The sequence below is a fragment of the Pelodiscus sinensis genome, chromosome 9, assembly GCF_052426305.1.
Source record: "Pelodiscus sinensis isolate ZL-2025 chromosome 9, ASM5242630v1, whole genome shotgun sequence".
Lineage (NCBI taxonomy): Eukaryota > Metazoa > Chordata > Testudines > Trionychidae > Pelodiscus > Pelodiscus sinensis.
In genome coordinates this window covers 17,469,069-17,490,603 of record NC_143060.1, presented here as the reverse complement: position 1 = coordinate 17,490,603, position 21,535 = coordinate 17,469,069, and the positions used below count along the sequence as shown (strand labels likewise).

General features: G+C 37.9%; 1 protein-coding gene across 5 annotated transcripts in view; it reads right to left on the bottom strand.

Annotated features, from left to right (window-relative positions):
- NFIA (nuclear factor I A) overlaps positions 1–21,535 on the bottom strand; it is a 502,507-nt gene that overhangs the window by 478,019 nt on the left and 2,953 nt on the right. The window lies entirely within an intron of this gene.

The window sequence follows — 21,535 nt, the reverse complement described above, 5'->3', positions numbered from 1 at the left end:
ATTTTGAAATAACGGGAGTTATTTCAAAATAACTCTCTGCTGTAGATCAGGGCTGAGAAGACTAACAGGAAACAACTGTATTTTTCAGGAGCCACAACATTTTTGGGGGGAGGCAACAGTGATTTTTTGCTATAATCCCACCCTATTTCAAATGTATCAGATGCCTGTTTGCGAGAGAGGGAGATGAGCTAAATGATTCTTTGTGATATTTCAGTGTTGTCAATTCCATGTAATACAAAAAAACCTTTGAGCCAGGGCCCTCTAAAAATCATGAAACTGGCCTAATAATGAAGAATTAAAAAAAAAAAGTTGGATGTTTTCCCCTCTCCCATATGGTTTTTGAGCCCTTAGGGTATACGCGGGTCATGTTTTCAGGCCTAGTGGTTGCAGAGAAAGGTTGAGAAACTTGCTTGAGAAAAAATATAAAATCTGAGATTCTCACACAGTCACATGTCTCTAGTGTTGGCGGCTTTAATGTAAACCATCAAGTATCACGAGACTCAATATACAATTGCAAGAGTTGGCAACACTGCCTTCCCACTCTAATTCATTTTATGTAAATGAGAGAGAGCAAATATCTCAGATGCTTGTTCCTTGCTTCTTTAGTGATCTATTTACATTTTCAAGGATTTTTGCAAGCTCTATGGCTAGAAATTTACCTGCAAATTGAGATTTCCCTTTTTATTTTAATTCCCTACAATCAGATGTCCCCGTTGTGGCAGACTCCACATAGCCTAGAACGCTGACTATGAAATTACCTCCCAGTGATGCTCCATCTCCATATTGAGGTATTGGAAGTGTGTATGCACAAACGGGTATCCCAACTGCCTTTACTGCCCTACTCTGTGGATACTTAGAAAACTTAATTTCATAATGTTACCACTTTGTTGCTCTCTGCCATCCCAGATATTTAATACAGACAAGTTTCCAAATATGTACTTCAGTAATAAGTCAGTGGAAGAACTGTTTTTTATTTATATGTACATTTGGGATCTATTTAAAAAGGGCATGCTGTGGATTTTCTCCACTTTCTCCCGGATCTAAATAAGGAAAATATCACAAAGAGCTTTTGTGTTACAGCAAGTGTTCAAAACTATGTTATGCAAGGTTACATCCACAGTAATACCAACTTATTTCAAAAGCATCAGTTTTTCCACTCCAACTTGCCTTGGAAGGAAAATAATTTCTACATGGAGTATGGTTTCCTTTTAGTTTGAGAGCACAGACTTACATCTCTGTGAAGCTGAGCAGAGCCAGGGCTGGTCCACAGAACAGCTTCAAAACAAGACTTCAGACATACAACCACCCCAGCCTCCCAACATATATTTCACTGAACCCCCAGGAGTGGGAAAAGAGACAAAGAAATAATAGCAGTAATAAAAAGAAGCTGCTGTTATTCATAGGAAAGCTATAGGAAGTGCACATTAAATGAAGCTCATTTAAACATGCTTTAGTTTAATTAGATTTAGTTTGGCCACCTAAAAAAAATCATAACTTGTGCTGGGGCATTCACTTCTGTTCACTGCTGTGAGTCCACCTGTTTGTGTCAGTCTTAGTGCCCTGAAAGTCGTAAAAATTCTGTGTTAGCTTGGTTGGCTGCGGCAGGTCATGGGGACATAGTTCTTCTACGAAAACTCCCTCACAAATAAATCTGGTGAGAAAAACTTTTTTTTTAAAGGAGGGACCAGGTTCCAAGTCCAAGATCCACCAGGCTGACATCAGACAGTGAAACAAACACCACAGGCGTGTAGCATTTCTGCCATTAGAAGGGATAGTTTTAAGATGTCGGTGTTATAGTAGAGCTAATCATTCTAGCTGTATTTTCCAGACATTGGGAAATTCCTCAAAATGCATCTTTGAAAGGAAAACAAAACAAAAAAGATAACAGAAACTCAGCCCGCATACAAGTGCACAAACACACACATACACTCGGATCTACCAAGAGAAATTGTGTGGATGATTCTGTTTTTTGTTTGGGATGAGAATGTACAGAAAAGTTAACCCCTTAGAACAGTTTACTTCTCAGAAAAGTATCTGGGCAGGAGATTGTTGTCAGACAAAGACCTGCATAGCAAAACAGCAATCTCAGGGAGCCAATCCACTGTTGGTGGTGAGTTTTGGGTGGTTATGATATTTATAAGAGTCATACACAAGGAATGGAGGAAATCAGAATATTTTTATATAAATAAACCAAGGATCTGCTAAAGATGTTGTTCACTGGCAAAAGAAAATAAAGACACAATTCAGTATCGAAGGTGAGTCAAAGAAAAAATATGTCCAACAAGACAAGGCGGTCCAGACAATTATCAGATGCCAAAACATATGACAGACCCAGAGGCAACTCCAAAACAACCAACCCAACTGCCTGTGGAGTCTGCCAAGGAGCCAGATGCTACTGCTTAAAAATATCTTCCACTGCTTGGCATCTGCATGATGTGACTGCCATTAAAACAGGAGGAAAAAGAAAGAGGGATATGAAGAGGGGGTAGGGCAGGTAATGGTGTTCTAAATATTTTTAATTCAAAACTGCTTCTGACTGTACTTTTGCAACCTATCCTTATTTCACAGGAAAACCAAACCAAACGTCACACATACGGACCAGCAAGGGAAAGTATATTGAGTCTAAGACAAGACAAACAGGAAAATCGATTGCTTCGAAATTACACTGTGTGGTAGATACTTTTTACGTGACAACAGGCCCTCGCGACTAGAGCTGGCTGAGGATCACAGCAAAAGCCTTTGCTCAGATCTGAAAATGAAATCTCTTCTGATGTGCTCTGATTCCTTTTCTGACAGCTTTCTACCAATGCTCTAATAGCTGAGTTGGAGTCCATGAATACACAGCAAAGTGGGGTAGGAAGATGCGGGGTGGTGGTGGAAATGTTTATCCTTGCTAGAGCCCTGGCACATACACAATTAAATGAGTCAAACAAGGATCTGACCAGAACATTCAACAGTAGAGATGTGATGAGAAAGATTTAAAGTTAAAATTGTGCACCTAATAGCCTATTTCTCCAGCACTGAGACACCTTCAGCAAAGGCTATGTGGCCCAAAAAAGGTTAAAATTCCCTTAATCCTACTTTTCCCTGAAGCATTCAAAGGCCTAAAGGCTTCTTCAAGCTCTTCTCTCTGTTACAGTCCCAATCCTGCAGAGCCTTATGCACACGTTTAGCCTTACACAGCATGAGAAGCCCTTTTGCTTTAATGAGCTATTCATGCATATACTTTAATGTTACCTGCTGTAAATGTTTGCTGGAACAGGACATCTAGGCAGAATATTCATCCAATGATGGAACAGAAAAAATTCCATGTGACACAACTATTCCCAACTAACCAGCATTGGTCCGGGTTTTGACTGCTGTGTTGAAGTGTTCACTCTCAATCCACCGAGTAAAACAAAAACAAACCCAATCTCAAACCCACACACATTTTTAGCAATTTCAAACAAACACATTCAAGAAAATATTCAGCAGCAGAAAAAGAGGCTGATTGCAAACAGTAAATTAGCTTCAGCAAATAATGTTGACACTTCTAAACTGCTGAATGTTTTACTACATTCCTCACTGTGTTTTGGGCAGGGAGGGAGGGATAACTGCCTTGTGTAGAGGTGCTATTCCTGTTACTCATGAAGCATTTATTATTGCCTGTACATTGCGGTTGCTCTGTAGAGACTCTACACATGTCTACAAATATTAATTTACTGACTACAACTCTGGACAGTTTGTTTTTTGTTTGTTTGTTTATTAAACACTGGAGACCTAAGTTTATTTCTTGATGAGAAGTAAAACAAAGAAACAGTGCTATTTCTGCAATAGGCAAGACTATAGTATAAATATTATTGCATTTTATTTTTATTAATATTCTCTAGCCCTTCAATAGAGTTTTCCTTATAACTCTAAATATGTGTCTTTCTAAACATGGGGTTTGGGAACGTTTTTTTTTTTTTAAATTAGGTCTGATTAGAGTAGGTGATGAGGAGTCAGGTCTCTTTCATTCTGTTAATGGCTCTGCCACTAAACTGACTGTATGATCTTGTCTTAGACAGGTAGCCAACTTTTTTTCAACTTTTAAAGTGTCAACTTTTAAAAACAATGAGTAGTCCTGTGGCACCTTATATATACAGTACCATGTTTTAATATATATATCTTGGTTTCTGCATCTGCGGAGTCTGCATAATATTTATCCCACAGCAATGCTGCAAGTAGAACTGAGTCTAGAAAGCCGAAGTTCTTCGAGATTCAGAAGCAGAACCAGATTATGAGCATTTCTGTTCAACTGCCTATAAAAAAACCCCTGAGTGATAAAATTGAAACCCAATGCTTGGGGATGGGGCTTAATAATCAAGACTCAGTTTAGCCTCTGTCTAACAGTCAAGAAATCTTTATGTTGCAAGCCTTACCCTTTTGTGGTTTTAAAATTAGCCATTACAAATAAGGGAAAATTATTATAAAATTGAAAGTGACTTCTGATAAGAAAAGTAATGTTTCATTTTTTTAAACATATCCATCTTCTTAAGTGCCAGGCAATGTTCTCTCTAATCTTTTCTATCCATGCGTGGAATAATTTTATATGCACCAAGACATGTGTGAATGTGCACCACCCAGTAGAAACAAAAACCCTAGATATGGGCACTTTGCTAATGAGCAGGCAAGCATTTGAATCTCTCCTGAGCAGCACACAAGCAAAAAGCTTGTAGGGAACACTGGTGCCAGGCCTTACCACACTTGTTTATTTGTTGGGAGGGTTTTAAATGCTAAATACATCTGACTCTGACTCACTGTGTAAACAAACCTCAGGAGAAAATGGTACCAAAAGTGCAGTAAGGCTGGGTACAATTTGGGCCTGATCCAAAGCTTATAGGGTTTGCAACAGCCCCTACGTGAGAAGTCTGGTTTGTTTTCACACCTCTCAGCATGTGGTGAGACCTAACTCAGTAATGTCTATAAAGTACATTGCGGAAGGACTGAAGTTTGATCAAGGCAGATCAGTGGGAGGCATGGGAAGTCTGGGCTCACAGTCCCTTGCTTATTCTCCCAAGCTATTTGGGGCGTGCTCAACTGCCACCACCTCCTTTACACTGAATTTTCACACTCCTCACTAAAAATCTGCACTACACCTCCTGGTCTAAAACTTCCTGCGTATATCATGTTTGCAGCGCAACCCAATTAAAAAAATCACAAGGACTGACTAGCATTTCCTCAAACAAACAAACTGGTTTAAATACAATTGACAGTAACTTGTGGTGAGGCACATTTCACCTGACTCTGGTACTGCGATTGTAGGAACTTTGCACATGCACATAAATTGACAGATAGCAAAGGAGTTTTTGGTTCCCTGTCACGGCACACACAAATATCTGTTAAAAGACATAAATATTTAAAAACAAGAGATAGATTAAAAGGATTAGCTTTCACTTCCTCTAATTTGGCAAGCATTAGATACACCCACCAGAAATCATTTAATTTTGTGTAATTTAATAGCAAACATACTGTAGCGTTTTTGACATACTGAAACAAATCTGTGTGGCTTTTTTTTTAAGTTCAGGACTGATATAAAGCACTATTTCATAAGTTAAAGGGAACAAAGATAGAGAAAGATTCCAACATTCCTTTTGCTGTTCTCATATTATCATCCTCTGCTACAAAGTTTTGTTGCCTGCTTACAGATACCATATAGATTTCGATCCATATGCAAATATCACCTACCCTTCACAGTCCTCTAACACCTGTTATGATGGATCTGGTCTCACACTGTTAGATCCTCAGTTGGGAAAAGTCAGTCTAATTCAGTGGCTTTACACTTGCCAAGGATCTGTCTCAGAATATCATTGAGAAATCATAAAAACTGGACTTTACACATCCTTTGGAAGGTAACACCTCAGAATATATGCCCTCAGCAAGCAATCTGAGAATTTACAGAGGTTTATTAACTTTTTCCTTTCTGCCTCCTCCACTAAATGGGGTGGAGAACAAGAGGAAGAAAGGGAGAGAGAGAGGAAGACTAGATACTACATGAAATAAACCAGATTTAGAATGGCCACAGATGACCTTCACAATATGGGTTTTGCAATTTTAGGTGGATTAGATAAAGTGAAGATGGCTTTGAAATGAGCTTTGGATAAAGCTTGGAAAACTCTAATCATTGCAAATCCACTTCTTATGAGAAAAATTCTTTACAGTGCACTGTAGTTTTAAAGCATAAATGTCTTGATTTCTTTCCTCCACCTAAAATGCTTATTTTACTTTCGCAAATTCTACTCTACTTACATAAACCCAGTAGTTTTCTTTTTGTCTCCTCCTGCCTTTTAATTTAAGGGAGTCTATTGTTTTTCAAAACCATGGTGCCCTTAGAGTGCCTTTTGCATTTACTTTAGGACTCATAGAGTTAATAGGCTGGAGAAGGGGGGAGGGGGAAACCACTTGCATTAAGCCTGAAGCCTGTCACCTTTTCTTGGCAATTACACTGCTAATGGCTGGGTCCCAAGCAAAGTGGCAAAGAATATCTCTTCTCACGTTCCCAACTCACAGTGCATTCCCAAATACCAGATGGTGTTTTTGGAATCCATTTCACTATGTTTGATATAACAATACTTTTGTATAATGTTAAATTATATATAACTATTTCAAATAGCTGATATCGGAACAATGCAAGAAACGGAATATTAGACATAAGGAAGAATGATAGAAACCAAAGACAAAAGATTCTCATCTCCTCCTATTGTGTCTCTCATCTCTCAGATTTTCATGTAATTAGAACAAAAGAGGAAATAAATGTGGTTCTACAGGCTGTATCTCTTGCAATGGTATTATGTAAAACTGGTGTTGTTTCCCCTTGTAGAATCTGGTGCACAACTTAGGAAACTTGCCAGCTATGCAGGAGGCTTGTGAAAGATCATAAATAGTGCAGAGCGAGCAGGAAAAAATTGTAAACAAGCAAGTTCCATGCATTTCCTTTTCCAGACTTTAAAAATGTTGGAAAAATTGGGGGCCCAAAATTCAGTTGTATGTCATTGTGGCTCCACTCCCTTTAGGGTAACTACATGCATTGATACCAATTGAGTTAAAATGTCTGGGATCTATGTGCTGCACCATCTCATTACAACTGATTCTGATCTTTCTTAAACCAGGGGATATCTGGAATAACTCAACTGCAGTCATTGGAATCACAATGGTTGGAAAATATCCATCAAAGAATCAGGCCTGTTTACTTGAGCTGCAAACACAGGGGACATTTTTTTGGTCCTACAGATGATCTAGATAACATACTCCTATTTGTTTCCTTATAAATATCGGAAGTAAAACACTGAGGGAGAACAAGATTTTCCTTGCAACTGGTCACAATAAGGATGTTTGTTGAAGAAAGGATACTGGGAACAAAATGAACCATGAGAAAAAGGCATATGGAATTCCACGTGCAACTTGAACCTTCAATGCTGCCATGTTATTTTTAAATCCCCACAAGGGAACAGACCGTTCCCACTCTAAACCGCTTCTAAATTTCATTTTCAACCACATTTTTTTTGTTACACAAAAGCAGAATGAAACCAAGCTCTAATTAGCAGCTTTATTTTATTAAATCTCAGTTTCAGTTCGCAGCACGTTATGAAAAGTAGTTTTACAAAGTCTCAGGATAATCAGTTAACAAAAACGCTCTCCAACTTAACAGCAACATGAATCGTGAAAATGACTTCATCAGTGATCTGCTTGTTCAGTTGATTTATTTGTTGCATATGCTAGTAACCTATGATGCAGATAATCAAAATGAAGGTTTCAGTCATATGGTTATGCCTGAGTGACTTACTGCATTAGTACTTTATCCAGCAAATAAAGACCTCCCTCCCGAATAGTTCTACTGCTAGCGTGGAGCACAGATTATCATCCCCTAAAAGGATCATACAGACCCAGACAGTACTACATAATTAACAATAACTTGTAGTAATGCAATTTAAGAGTCCCTTTAATGGGCATAGATGGCAGCATGTATAGCCCATCTTTCTTTGTCATCCTAGAAAAGGGGCCCCATGCAGAGCTGCTGGTTGCTGAGCGATGCTTTGTAGGCTGTACCAGACAGTTGCACAGTACCAGCTGCATTGGCAGGTAGCCGAAGTGCAAAGAGATAGCTGCCAAACTATGCTATACAAAGGAAGCGGTGCCAGAGAGAAAGGGACCTTTGCATAAAATGACCTTTGACCTTTAAGCCAGCATGGATCCCATATTCATCACTTCCAGACAATTGCATCTTTCATTCCACCACAAACTATAATTAGAAAGGGCCTATTTGTGATAGTGACTGTGAGTTTACAGTTCCCAGAGACTGGATTATTTAATCTTTTGTTTCAGGGGTAGCAATATTTTCCCTAATCTTTATAGTGGATCCAAGTGATTATCAAGCAAAAAATATTTGTTCCATTTGTATATCTAGAGATTGATTACACAGATAAATATGTGGGGAAAAAAGAACAATTAGGGTCACATAAAATGATTTAAGTAATGCCATTTTAATGTGAATTCTCAATTTGCAGCAGGGAAGATGTCGGTAAACAGTGCATATCAAATGTATCAATTTGAATTAACCTTTTCTACATTTTTCAATTTTAATAGCAAAGATTTGGTCTCAAAAGCTTTGACTGAGAAACTAGGAGTATCAGATGCATCATTTTCAGACAACCGTAGGCTTTCTTCCAGATGGTAAGGATTTTTTTTGGCATGAATAACTTTTACTACACGTGCAAGTAAGATCATTATTAAAAATATTAAAAAGTAAGGTAACAGAAAAATATAAAATACTATTCAAAACAATATACTAATGAAAAAACAACTAATGGCAAAAAGAATAGATGCTATTACGATATATCCTAACAAAATTAAAGCTGCAGAAAGGTATTTAGACTTGGTTCCTGCAACCACTTTTGTGCTTAATTTTGCATGAGTTGGCAGTATCACTGAAGTAAATGGTGAGAAATAGTGAGCACATGCACAGGATTGGGGCCTTAATAAATAGGTTTTCAGTCACAAAAACTGCATTTCTTTACATTGCAATACAGATAGTTGCACTTTGGTATTTCTTTAAACAATATTGAAAGTTACTGGAACAATCAACAAGTGGATACAGGATATCACATCTGAGAATAAAATTCTCAACAGCAGCTTTCTATAGTTTTCAGAACAATGCGGGTGGAGGGGAGAGAGAAAATGCTAAAAATAATTCCAATTTGTCATTGGGAAAAGAAAAGATGCTTAAGAGATTTTGACTCCCACAACGCTCTCCTGAAAACCCCCTTTTTCATTTGATCCTTACCCCGTTATCTTAGGTACTGTTCCTTTGAAGAGGAAAAAATCCACACCTATACCTGAGGGCTAGCTTTATTGTGCTGCACCTGACTCCTGGCTCACATACAAGACCGTCTGTTCTTTATTTTCACTCTGTACGAAGCTAATGGAATTTGCAGTTGATTAACCTCAAATCTGGAATAATGATCCAGCCTGGGACTGCAGCTGGCAATGCTGTGGCTACTTGTACTTCTTAACCAAGTAAGACAGCAACAAGTAAAAGGACACAAAGGTAAAGATCCAGGAAAGATGAGTAAATGTCAGAGGTTGCAAACATAGAGCACCAACAGAGCGAAAAAAGACTATAAAAAAGATTCTTCCCAAGCAGAATAAGTGCCAATAGCTTAGAAAAACCAATCACAAAATAGTATTATAAAATGAATGCAGAGTTATAGTAATTTCATTTTATTCTTCATGAGACACTCAAACTACAATATTTTCCATACTACGTAAAACTCATTCCATATCTTGCTGGGAAAAGTGCTCTATTGTCAGCTAAAAACAGCCATTGTAGGTGCAGTTGATGTTATGCATAACTACACTTTCATAACTATATTTGTACATAAGGGAGGAGGGGGCCTTATTAGGTCAACCCCAAAAATAAAGTTCAAAAGTTTCCTGTCACCAGTTGGAGAAATGGATAGAATTATATTGTGAATTTTTTTTGTACTCACTTATTCCATGTCAGGCATGAAATATGGCAGCTGAATTGCAGCAATTAAAAAAAAATATGACAGAGTTCAAGTCATGTTTTCTTAATGGGTTTGTTTCTGTTTTTGTTCTTGCAAATTGTTCAAAGCATCAATGAACGGGATTATACAAATATGCACCAAACCACAGAGCTCATTTAGTTTAGCAAGTGTTTCTCACGTCTTCATTTACTCAACTATGTTACTTTCAAATCATGTTAACATTCCTCTTCTTCTGCCTCATGATGACTAATACAGTGATACAAACAATTTCACTTCTGACATTTTTTCTTATTTTTACAAATCTTATCCCTGGTTTTACCACCTGGTTTCTAATTAAAACCAAGCTGAGAACGCACCTTCTACAGATGCAAATACTGCATATGCATGCCGACATGAGACATTATAAGTTACCAATGATAAGAGAGCCTTACAGAATAGAATACAGTTCAGGAGAAAACAGCTAGAACAAACTGCATTTGGTCATAAATTCCAGTTTTGCTCATGGATAAATAAGTCTTCACTCAATACAATGAAAACATAAAATTGCTCAGTGTCTGCCATGCAAAACCAATCATTTCAGCCAATATACGAATCACTGAATTGGTTAATAACTATTGGCTTTTCAAATAGTATTCTACTATCTATCTTATATGGATATAAGTATTTACTTGTGTGTAGCATATGCCCAATATTTAAAGTACACATTTGTTTCTTCATAAGCATAAATCAAAGTTTTATCCAATAATCATTCTTTTTAAATGAAAATCAGCAATCCCATAAGTTCCCAAAATTCTCCTGTTTTATTTAGAATAGTGACATACACATTATAAACAGAAAGAAAAATGCTCAAAGCCTTTTTGTCTGGACATAGTAATAAACATCTTATCTTTTAAGGCTTTTTAAATCAAGTTTTACTATAGTATCACAATGTAACTTTTGAGAGTGATAATTCAGTGAACAACTCATATTGTTTTAACTCCTACTAAGAATGAAAGCAGCATATGGTATATGAGTAGCCTATAGTATTTAGCTATATTTATAAATATAAACCAAATAAAATCAAGTCAGCAATAAACACACAGTAAAACTTGATAAAATTTAAAAACAACAAATAGCCTGGTAGCACCTTAAAGACTAACAAAACATGTAGATGATGAAAGAATTACACGACTAGTTAAGTCTTTTCTGGGTCTAGCTTCCGTAATTCTGTGAATATATATAAGTATGTTCTTTCTCATGCACCAAATGTGTCATTCTTACGGGTTGGACCTCTATCATCTGGCATCCCCTTAGGTGCTCCTTGGCTGGAGCACTCTCAGGGAAAAGCCGGGCCCCACACTCAGCAACTCCTCCCCTGCTCTCCCAGAGTTTCTGGAGCTGCGGCGCTCAAGCTCAGGGAGGAGAGAAGTAGAGTCAGGTGAAGTGCTCGGGCGAAGAAGCAGGGTGGCTGTGGAGCCCCGTGGCTGTGGGGCTGATGTGCTCTCACCAGAGTTCTCTCCTGGCTCCTAGCCGCAGGGATCTGCAGCCAACCTACCTCTAACCCCCAGCGTCCCCTCCAGTCTGGTGGCAGCAGATGGGCCAACATTGACTGAGCAGGGACAGAGTGGAGACCCACAGCTGGCAGCAGTAGAGGGGCCGGCATTGACTTCCCCTGGTCTGGCAGATTCCCTGATTCAGGACCTGTAAGATCCTGAGGATCCCAACCAGGGAGGTACAACCTGTAGCAATCTTTCATCAGATGATCTAGAAATCCTTCACAAATATTAATTAAGCCTTAATCCTTTCCCCTTCTTTATGATCCCTGTTGTTCAGATAGGGAAACTGAGGCATGGAGAGGGTAAAGTGGTAAATCTGGAGGGATTACAGAGAAGCTAGAAGGATTACACCGTGTTTCCATTTGTGAACACATACATATAATAATACCCAATAGACTTTTACGTGGCCCCTGTGAGGTAGGGAACTCAGTGACTTGCCCACGGTCACAAAAGGAGTCTGTGGTGGGGCAGGGAATTGAACCTGGGTGCCTCCAAATCCGAGGCTAATGTGCCTACCCCTTTCAGATGCAAATGCCTGAAGTGCACAGCTTCATCATTCTAAATGTGCATGTGCACGTTAGACCGTCTTGCACCTGCTCATGAAGACAAATGCTAGAATTTACATTCCTAAACCTCCCTGGGACTAAGGGGCTTTTCACATCAGACTAGCACACACCTGGACAGGTGTTTCAATCCTAGGCACATGAACAGATGTCATCTCAAATTTAAGCTTCCTGTGGCCATCCTGAAGACGCTATAGCTCTGCCCCTACACCAGGGCGACTCAACTTTGGAAGCCCTGGGGGCCACAATGATACGCACAGCATATGCCGAGGGCCTCAACTTAAGTGTTGTTGCATGTGCATGCAAATATATATGCAAATATATGCAAAAAGCTTCGTTCACACTGACAGGCATGAATACAAAGATTAAGACAAGACTACAGAACATGCAGACCCCATTTAAGTCAGTTCTGCTGATATTAATAAAATGCAATATTTACCTGATTTCCACCCATATGACAGCACTTTTAATGAGCAATGACAGTCCAGAGTTTAACTACTAAAATGCATATCAACAAAAGACCATCATATTGACAACTTTTTTGTTTTGTCTCCCACCCATGGGCTGTGTGTCGAGCTCCACATAAACCCAAACCGCACTGCGGGCTGCAAACAAATGGGCTGTGGGCTGCATGGGGCCCATGGGCTGTGTGTTGAGTAGCCCTGCCCTAAACACTTAACTTTCCTGGCCAAACTAAATTGCCTTCGGTTTACCCATAGCCTTACTTTATCTGCCTGCTTGCCACATATAGTCACCTCTGATCTTCCTTCCACAAAGCTTGTTTCTGCAGGCTATGACCTCTCTGACTCTATTTCCAAATCCCCTACCTTGTCCACATTTAAAGTTCCTATACAGTCCCACTTCACCTGTGCTCCCTACAGAGAACTGAGCTGATTCCTGAATATCTGAAAAATGGTAGGTAAATGCTGAGCAATACCATAAAATGAAGAACTAGAACAGTGTTTCTCAAAGTTTCAGAGCGGTAGCTGTGTTAGTCTGTAACTTTAAAAAAACAAGTAGTCCTGTAGTGCCTTAGGGTATGACTACTCTGCACACTTATTAAAAATAAGCTATTCCAGAGTAGTTATTCTGAAATAGCTTATTTTGAAATAGGACATCTGCACTGCAGGGAAGCCTCAAAATTAGTCCAAAGCAGCCTTCCCTAATGTAGACGTGCTATCTCAATTTTGAGCTCCAGGAGGCACTGTGGAGGAATAATTTAGAATGGCCCTGGTGAGGGGCTATTTCAAAATAGCAGCAGTAGAGCATCTACACAAGCCCTTATTTCGAAATAGCCTCTTCAGAATAGGCATTATTCCTCGTAGAATGAGGTTTACAGATTTCAGAATAAGCCATTTGTTATTTCAAAATTATTTCAAAATAACGGAATGGCTGTATAGATGCTCGCACTGTTATTTCAAATTAACGCTCGTTATCTCGAAATAATGGTTCAATGTAGATGCACCCTTAGGGTGTGTCTATACTGCAGGGCTTAAATCAAAATAAGCTATGCAAAATGAGCTACATCAATTGTGTATTTTATTTCAAAATAGCTTATTTAGAAATATATGGGAATGTCTACACAGCACTTGTTTCAAAATAGAGCACTCTTCCTCCGACTTCCCTTAAACCTCATACAACGAGGGTTACAGGAGTCGGAGTAAGACGCCCTCCAGCTTGACAGCATTTTGACATTAGTTCAAAATAACTGTCTGTTGTGTAGACGCGGACTAAGGTTATGTCTACACTTGCCCCCTAGTTCGGACTAGGGAGGCAAATGAAGCATGCCAAAGTTGCTAATGAAGCATGGGATTTAAATATCCCGCGCTTGATTAGCATATTTGCGGCCGGTCACCATTTTAAAATTCCGGTCACCCGATTTAGCTTGCCACGTGTAGACGTGGTAGTCCAATCCAAAACCCTTCCCTCAAATTAACTATGTTGACAGCATAAGGGAGCTGTCAACAAAGGCTTCCCTTGTTGACCGATCCGTGTCTTGACTCGTGCACTGTGCCAATGATCAGCTGAGCCAGCACAGCACGGCAGACATTTTTATTTTACTGAAGCCAGGGATATTTAAATCCCCACTTCATTGACTATGTTGGGTAGCCTATTTTACATGCCTCTGTCGGCAGAGGCATGTAGTCTAGACATACCCCTGGAGAATGGACATCCCTGTGGTTCCATGTGGAAGTGTCCTATGGAATTGAATTTGAGTGACAACAACAGGGATCTTCTACAGAAATAAAATAGAATTTTATAGAAATTACTATGAAATCCTATGGGATTTACAGACTTTTCTATAGGTTTTTAAAACCATACTAGAGATTCCAAGAGCGGAAATATAATTTTCTATTACATTATATAAGATAGTCAAAAGAGTAATAGAAAAATTATTCTTTATTGAATTCTTTGGGAACTGTTCACTGAGATTTGGACATGAGGGAAGTTTTGTATATGTTCAAAATCTACAGCAATCACTGTCTTGATCACATAAGGGAGAAGGTGAGTCATCAGACTCTGCCTTTATAAATTATGAATTTATCTTACTATGGCTGCTGAAGGAAGAGTTTCCTATCACAGCACAGAATGGCCTCCAAAGTGCCACTAGGATGTGTACCACACAAAAGCCATTAGCAGGAGAGGTGAATGTGGATTGTTTCTGAATCCCGAAATAGAGAAGAGTGAGATAATCTGCCTTACATATACATCTCATTCTGTTCTCTACTAGTTAGAGTCTGGCACTGTGGAGATTGTAATTTCTTAAAGAATATTGACAGGAATAGAAGAGCAAGGAAGCCCAAAGTCCTGCTATGATACTCATAGGCTGCATGATTTATAAGAGCTGCAAACATCTATTAAAAACAGCAAAAGTTACAAGTTTTTTAGGTTTAGTTGTAATTGTACCTTGCTTTTAAGAACATAAGAATTTCCATATTGGGTCAGACCAAAAGTCTATTTAGCACAGTATCTTGTCTTCTGACATTGTCCAATGCCCGGTGCCTCAGAGGGACTGAACAGAACAGTTAATCATCAAGTGATCCCTGTCGCCCATTCCTAGCTTCTGACAGACAAAAGCTAGTGATGCCATTCCTGCCCATCCTGGCTAATAGCCCCATGCATATATCTGTTCTTTTTTTAATACTGTTAAAGTCCTGGTCTTCACAACATCCTCTGGCAAGGAGTTCCACAGGTTGACTGTGTGTTGTGTGAAGAAATACCTCCTTTTGTTTGTTTTAAACCCTCTACCTATTAATTTTATTTGGTGATCTGCTAGTTCTTGTGTTATGGGAATAAGTATATAACTTTTCCACAACATTAATGACTTTATAGACTACTGTCATATTCCTCTTTGGTCATCTCTTTTCTAAGCTGAGAAGTGCCAGTCTTATTAAACTGTCCTCATATGGCTCCCGTTCCATACCCCTAATAATTTTTGTTGCTCTTTTCTTAATTTTTTCCAGTGTCAAGAGGTATGCACACAGTATGTGGGCGTACCATGGTTTTATATAGAAGCAATAAAATATTTTCTGTCTTATTCCTATACTTTTTTAATGATTTCTAACATACTGTTTGATTTTTAGACTGCTGCTGCACATTGAGCGGATGTTTTCAGAGAACTGTCCACAATGACTCCAAAATCTCTCTCTTAAGTGGTAACAGGTAAATTAGTCCCCATCATTTTATATGTATAGTTGGGATTATGTTTTCCAGTCTGCATTAATTTTCATTTATCAACATCAAAATTAATCTGCCATTTTGTTGCCCAGTCACCTGTGCTTTTGAGAGCCTGCAGCTGTCAAAAACAGTAGCTTAGACACCGTGGTACTTCATCCATCTTTACACCTCTGTCTTAATTAGCCCAGTCTTCATTTTTTCCCTCTTTCAAGCCCGTTTTCAGACAGAAAGAGAACTGAAAACTTTTTAAAGCTTACTGTTGGCAAACTGTGTGTAATTAACCCAGCTAGAATCTGGTTAGGATGCTTGGATTCTGAGCGATGGCTCTTAAAATTCTTGTCTAGATGATTTTCATTCACCTGGAAAAGAGCCTGTTCTGAGCAAGGATTTTTTAGTGGTGTTCTTCCCTCCCCAACATTATTTGTCATATGGCGATGAATCAGGGACTATTAAGAAGCTCTGCTTCTGGGAATAAAGCAGCACAGTGTGCCTAATGAGGCATTCCATGGTGGTCAGAACACCTTTTCGAAATCGATGTTAACTTCCCTGTACCGTGGCCTCATACCCTCCATGGTCCAGCAGCCCTGGAGTTCCCTAATTAAAGCAAATATTTCAAAAGTATATTGAAGCAGAATATTCACAGAAAATAGTCTCTTTTTAATTCAGTGCTTTTTAGTAATATAGAATCAACATTAAAGAATGAGAAAATAATTGTGAAAATGGCATTATTACTAACCAGCTCGATTCTTGAAACAAATCTGTATTTTACCGAAACATTTTTTGTTGTTGCATATGAACGTATAGGACCTCTTCTTCATATGTGCTTTACACATACATTTTAGACCATGTTACACATTTAATAAGGCAGAGTTCCTCTGAATTCATTTCAACTGACTGCAGAATTTGGCCCATTTTCTCCATCTCATTCTGGGCAAAATAATCTCTATGTATCACTTTACCACACACTGAATCTTACCATAAGTCTTTCTGAACCAAACTCCCATTGATTTAATTAAGAAATGTTCATTGATCAATGGCAAATTATGCCCTAATATACTTTTGGGTAGTCCTGTTGCAGATATAGTCATTGAGGCGCCATACACCTTTCAATTTCTACCTAGCTCCAACTGGCAGCCTTAATCCAGGTGCGCAATTCCACTTGAGGTATGAAATTAATACGATCTGATCGTGGGGATCAAGGGCAGCATGTTTTCCTTTTGAAAACAAGGACATTGTAATTATAGGTAGTAAAAGTCTGTAAAACAAGTAGCATCTGTACAATACCACACTCCAACAAATCTCTAGCTGTATTGTTAAGTTTATGATTGGCAGCCCTCTAAAAAATATATGTTTACATGTAGCAAATGGTTTGAATTCCACTCCATTAACCAATATATCTGTTTTTAGCTCTTCTGTGAATTCTTATATCACTCAACTACTTTTCAATAATCTAGTATATAGAAATCAGATTTCATGATTTTTATTATGGAAAGTTTTAATTCAAAACACTTTGGGACAGTTGTACAGTGCCTGGCATTATGGGGTCTGAATCTGGTTGGCCTGACATATTTATTATGTAGGACTGATTCTTCACCAATGAGATTAAAGGGAGTACTGTAATTGATTTCAGTGGAAGCAGGATCAGGGCTTCTGTACTTGTGCATGCATTTGCCCATGAGAAGAGCTTAAATTTTCAAGTGAGTTTTGCAATTCCTCATAGGTGCAAACCCCACAGTCCTTGTTTAGCCAAAACTCACAGTAAAGTGAATGAGAGTCTTGCCTTAGTAAAGATTTTGGCCAACGATAGTAGTGAACTAATGTTTTCCTCTGTTTGAGACACTGATTCACACTTAAAATATTTTATCTGCCTTAATGGGCCTTTTGCGGATGTGAACATTTAGTACTATTCATCTTTAAAGTGAGTTGCAAAAATGTAATCATCACAACATCTTAAAAATAAATAAATATCATCTGGAAAATAAATAAGTACAGATCAGGACACTGAGGGCACATCTACACAGCCAGGCTAAAGCTGAAATAAGCTACGCAATTTGAGCTATGTCAATTGCATAGCTTATATCGAAATAGCTTATTTTGGCTTTTGGCTCTGTCTACACTGCAGGATAAAATGAGGGTTACAGGAGTTGGAGTAAGAAGTCCTCCAGCTCAACATTATTTCAACATTATGTCAAAATAACTGCTTTCTGTGTAGACATGGACTATGTTATTTCGGAATAACGTTAGTTATTCCAAAATAACGCTGCTGTGTAAACATAGCCTGACAGAGAGAGGTGACATGAGTTGCAATTGGCCACAATAAGTGTCATTCAGTGCTAGAATTAAAATTCAGAGATCCCTGAGTTATTTTATCAAATAAAATGATAGTGCATAGACTCTTCTGTTTCATTGGAGAGTTCAAGACTCTGTCAAAGTCTTATTGAAACTATTGATCCATCCACCCTTTCTTCTTTTCACTCCCATTTTCACCTATTCTCAGTATCAGTCTGGGTGTCTTGCTGGATGACTCACCTGACATGTCCTTGAAGCAGCTAAAACACCCCACTGCCATAGCATCTCTAGTTTCCCAACATTTCTGGCAATTTTTTCTAGTTTATTAGTCTAAAGTTCTAATCCAGCAGAGATTTATGCTCAATTTTAAACCCAAGTAGTCCCATTGCCTTTGTAATTCAGCCTCTGCAGAATCAACGTTGCAGACCTACTATTACCAGCCAGTGCCTATTTCCTCCCATTCCACAGTGTGCTCTCATTTTCACCAGCAAGTGGGGTCTATATAGTATTTAGCGTGAAAGGGAGATGGACAGTGGTATCACAGAGAGTCACAGGGTCCACCACAGTTTGGAGATACTGCTAGGTATCCTGCACAAGAGAGAGCTTCCCCCACTCACATTATTATTTACTATTTTCATGTATTACAGTATATTTGGTAATAGCGGGCCATGATCATTCCTGCAGTAATTCTACTGAGGTCAATGTAGCCGATGGATTGGCCCATAAAGTTAAAAAGAAATGCCCTTTCTCCCTATCCCTGTCTGTTATCAATGGCTCTGGGAAGTGTTCTCATCTGGCAAGCTATGAACTAAATCACCACACTTGAGATTTCTGGCGCAGTAGGTACTACCAGGAATCAGAGTTAAGTCTTCCAGATAAATTGGCTTTTCTCACTATCCCTCCTTTAGGATGTCATCTGGCTCTACCATTACATTACAGTACAGTGATCTTGAATGTTTTGGAGGGAGAAAGGGTTGAACAAGGGTTAATGTGATGCATTCTCCTCTTACGAAAATAACGTCATTCTTTCCTACCAGGAGTATTTCATTATCTGCTGCTCGGTTATTTACACACTAAAGTTCATTTAATACATATATATTACATACATCGATATTCTGAAATTGAATGAACTCTCTGATTTAAGGATGACGATACTTATGTAGACTTGATGAGGTTTTAAGACCACTGGATGTCTATGCTGCAAAGAACCATTGAGTTACAGCCAGTAACTGCCTCTTTCCCCCATTTTGCAGCGTTTTAACGAAAAATAAAATTAAGACACACTGTAGAAATTGTCCTGTTGAGTTTGTGATCCAGTGTAAGTTACTGAGTGCTGATAGTAAAGGAAGTTCAACCAGACAGTTTAATCCTCCAATTTCCTGTCTTCTAATCAGGCACTAGCTCCTCTGGCTTTAAATTAGAAACATTCCTGACAATATTCAGGACAGGTGATGGAAAAAAGAGAACAGAAAATAAAGCAGGACAAATGCATATACATTAAAAAAAGGAGCAGGAAAAATAACAACAACAAAAAAACCAAGAGACTTTTGAATAGCAGAAATATATATATATATAATGGTGCACTCTGTACATATAAGCAAATTACTATTGCATAAGTTACATGGTAATGATTTGAAAAAAAACTAAAAGGTCAGGCTTTTAAAAAATAGTATTTTAAATATACTTCCACAGCTGATGAGGGAAGTTATAACTATAAAGCAATTACTTCATAAAACTGTGTAAGGAAAATCCTTACTACAATATTATTTTGTTTTTGCTTTATTATTTTCATGATGTCATGCTAAGGAAAAATATTAATACATGTAAAACTATTGATATTTAGTAAATTATCTGCAGGAGGAAAGTCAAGTACAACTCAACAGCATGTTAGTGTAGTTAAAACCCATTTAACATGTGTAACAAGCAGTTATAGGCTGTTATGCTGACAGACATTTTTTCATCTTTAAAGAATTATTGGGTTTCCAGATAATAAATGTTTTATTTCATCTCATTAGAATATGTTATTGTTTACATTCCCCTCTGTGGCAATACTTCACATTGAAGATTTTCCGCATTGTTAATTTATTAATTGCTACTAATTTTGACCATTTTTATGCTTTAGCTGTTGCAGAGATTACCTGAACAATTTTAATCACTTGAACAGAAAACTGAGCATACAGGCATGAGAGAAATATATTTATCAAGTGCAGAAAAGCGAATAATTGATGTTTTCAAAACATTTAAATTTATAAAATAACCACTTTGAGGATGATTCCAGAATGTTCATTGCATGAATTGTTTGATTATATTGGTAATATGGCAGTACCTAAAGAAATAAAAGGAGATACTGAAATATTCATTCTCAGTTGTATATAAAACCCCCGCATCATTAATTTTTGAATATTAATGGAGATGAAGGATCCATTTTAACTGTCACAGTATGGCTTTTCATTTATTAATGAGGCATCTTCCTAGAAAAGTTTGGAAGAGGATAATGGTTTGTGTTTTATAACAAATTTTGACTAGAATTCTAATGGGTTAAACTTTGCTCTCAGTTCCACAGGCAACTAAATCTGGAGCCACTCCATTCATTTCAATGCAGTAACATTAGATTTATGCTGATGTCAACCGAGAACAAGTTTGATGCAATAGCTTTACACAGTGTAACTGCATATTATAAATGAGAATGTTACCCACATATATATTTACATAAATGTTTGTTTAACAAACACAGACAAAGGAACTGTACAGGTGACTGGCTATCTCATTAAATAGACCAACATCATACCATACCCACTAGTTAGGATACGTGAATTTTTGAAAACACATCATTTATAAAACAAATCCAGGATTATATATTTGTTACTAACACAAAACTACAAAACAGTGGAACATTTGTCTGAGTGATATTGTACAGTATCTTTCAGGCAGCATCATATTTAAATAAAAAGTCCCATCATCATTTTTCCAATATGCTCATGTACATAATTTTGCAAACTGCACGTCATTTAAGAGATTTGAAAAAAAACGGGGAGGGGGTGGTGTCACAAAAGTTTACAGAATTTCTTTCAAACGTTTTCAACCAGAGATGTCACAACACAGTAAAGCTACATTAATATCTATTTCTGGATTTGCATGATTAAAGCATGAGAGAAGTAGATAGGATTTCAAAAGATTTCTTAAACTGCAGTGACAAATGCAATTAATCTTAAATATGCCCTGGTTATAAACCTTGCTTAAAGTACTTTGAGGCATTAACTCAGGTTAGAAAAAAAACTTTATGCATTTGTTTTACTGTGACAAATAAGATATATTTCATTATCTGTTCCATTTCTGGCTACAGGACATACTAGCTTCAGTGTAGAAAAGTCCATTTATTAGAGATGTGTTAATATAGCCCTATTTATGACAGATGATAATGTCAGCGTCCGATCTCCATATTATAAAG